The 2,625-nt window shown below is 39.9% G+C and overlaps 1 non-coding gene across 1 annotated transcript; it reads right to left on the minus strand.

Moving 5' to 3' along the window:
• Positions 1-2,233: 2,233 nt before the first annotated feature.
• On the minus strand, positions 2,234-2,306 carry trnar-acg (transfer RNA arginine (anticodon ACG)). Its single transcript has one exon. It is a non-coding gene; the product is annotated as a tRNA-Arg (tRNA).
• Positions 2,307-2,625: the final 319 nt, after the last annotated feature.

Here is a 2,625-nt window from a genome sequence, read left to right on the forward strand (position 1 = left end):
ATCAGAGATACAATTAGATCAAGGGACAAACTTCACATCCAAACTTTCCAAGGAGTAGATAGGTAGCTTTGGATTAAAACGAATCAAATCTACTGTGTGCCATCTAGAATAATAGGGTGCACTGGAAAGGCGACATCAATTATTAAAGACTATGTTGAGGTTTTATTGTTCAGAGTAGCCAGATTTTTTCCATAAGGGAGTTACGTCAGTGCTGTTTGCGATCTGAAATATATCGAAAGAATCCACAAAACTAAGACCATCTGAAACCAATTTTGGGCATAAAGGAAGAGGGCCATTACAATTTAATAAGGAAAAATTAATAAGGCAGATTACAGAGACCAAGCATTTGGCCGATGTGTCAAGTTTTAGAGTTGGACTAAATAATGTTGGGGAGTTGTCGAGACAGCACTTAAAAGTATCGCAGCAAATGGTGAAGCAGGAAGTGTATGAGAAACAAAAGAATCAGAATTTTGCCACTGGGAACAATGTATTTATTTAAATTTCATTAATCGGTGAAACTTTAAAGCAAGGTTTAGAAGACCTTATCAAATTGAGAGGAAATTGAGTGAGGTTAGCTACTTGATAAGAACTCCTGGCATGAAGGAATCTCACAGAACGTATGATGGGAAAATGCCTAATGATATTTTTGCAGAGAACGAATGCAAGGGGAGAATGTGATATTGACTGCAACACACTGGGAAGAACCAATTTCAGGTAATTCTGCATTGGACGTTCCTGAAATAAAATTGGACAATTCAAAAGTTGTCTAATATTGATAAAGTTATTCAGTTCTGTTCCAGAAGAAAATAGAACATAGAACATAGAAAAATACAGCGCAGTACAGGCGGTTAGGCCCTCGATGTGAACGGACAAGGTAATTGCCGGATACACAACAGTCTTGTGTGTGTTGTTCCTGGTGACATTCAGTCTCTCATGGATTGAAAATTTGCAGCATTTATCGGGCTTGATTGATCGAATACGGAAGTCAAACTGGTTTGCAAACCGAGCTGAAAGTGAATCTGCCAAAGCCAAAGCCAAAGTCACCTTCCTGGGCTATGTCGTTGAACACGGACAAATAGCCCCACGGGATGTGAAAACGAAAGTTATGGGGGATGTTTGTACATTGTTGACGAAAAGAGCAGTATGACAGTTTACCGGATTGAGTCACTTTTACTGAAAGTTTGTGCTGACTGTTTGAAGTGAGACTGCTCCACTCGCCGAATTGCTAAAAACAGGCAAGAAATTTCAGCGAATGCAAGAATTTCAAAAGGTATTTGACAGCCGAAATAATTTGTTAACCATTTCCAAAGTATCAGCCGCACATAATTACACGAAGGTTTTCAATGTGCCTACCGATGCCACTGATGTGCATGTCTCTCATCTTTTGCCCCTCTAATATCGAGCTGTAAACCAGTTTCATTTGTATTCTGTGTTTATGGGGCTTAATTATCAGACTTGTGTATTTTTTGAAAAGCATAATTAAGTTTACTTTGGATAGCTGAGCTCTGTGGGTATTCTACATTTGGTTCATTTCGTTTCATGCCTTACTTTTGTGATTAATTTTCTCTCTGTTTTAAAATCTGGAAGTCAACCTAGCTAATGTATTCGAAGTAAATCTTACTACACGCTCACCAAAACAAACAGCGACGTTACACTTTGGATTTCCTGCATAAGAATGTTTTTAGTGGTCTGGCCGAGGCAAAGTGGGGGTTATTTTTCTCAGAGCAGAGCTGATTGTGAGGAGACATGATTGACGTGTAGGAAATAATGGGAAGCATGGAATTACAGATTGATGGAAACAGTTGCTCTTGATCGATCACCAGGGTTTGTAGATTTCAGACAAGATGCAGAAAGCTTTGAATAGATTTGTCGGAAAAATTTATCAGTCTGCAGGTGTTAGACTCTGGAACTCACTCTCTATAAAGATTAGTTGGACATTTAACTCTTCATTCTTCTCTGATTCCATTGGCAAAGGAGTTTTAACAAATGCTCAAAGACGAGCATTCCCGCGAGCAACAATGATGCGATCGGTGGCTTTGTGAAATGGAAACGTGCCCATGGCCAACGTGTCCGTCTATTCAGCTTCCCTCCTGTGACGACGCTAGAATATTGAGTCTCATGTTTTCGGGGACATTTAATGAACGCATTCTTGTTCCTGCAGATTAAGAACTCATACCTTATTTCGGCCGCAGAGAAATCATTTTTAATGCGTAATAAAAGTCAACACTGCCCTCGAGCCAGGTAGGACTCGAACCTACAGTCTCCTGATCCGTAGTCAGGCGCGTTATCCATTGCGCCACTGGCCCAACGCGCATCCTGATGCTCAAGAGACTTGATGTTAGCACGGACATGATTAATAGCAGTGATGTTCACTAATTGAACAAGCAATAAAGATAATCACTGTCAAACTTCAGTCCAGTCTTCATCACCTTTCAATGCAGGATTTTTCCAAAAAGAAACTCGTATGTGGATTATTTTCGTCTCAGAAACATTTATAGAAAGGCAAGGGACAGAGGTGTTCATGGGATACACTCTTCCATCAATACCAGTCACTAATCCACAACCAAACGTCTCCCCAAAATACCACATCCTCATGGACCACAACAATGATTTCAAACAATATCA

This window comes from Hemiscyllium ocellatum, unplaced genomic scaffold (genome assembly GCF_020745735.1).
Source record: "Hemiscyllium ocellatum isolate sHemOce1 unplaced genomic scaffold, sHemOce1.pat.X.cur. scaffold_622_pat_ctg1, whole genome shotgun sequence".
In the NCBI taxonomy this organism is placed as follows: domain Eukaryota; kingdom Metazoa; phylum Chordata; class Chondrichthyes; order Orectolobiformes; family Hemiscylliidae; genus Hemiscyllium; species Hemiscyllium ocellatum.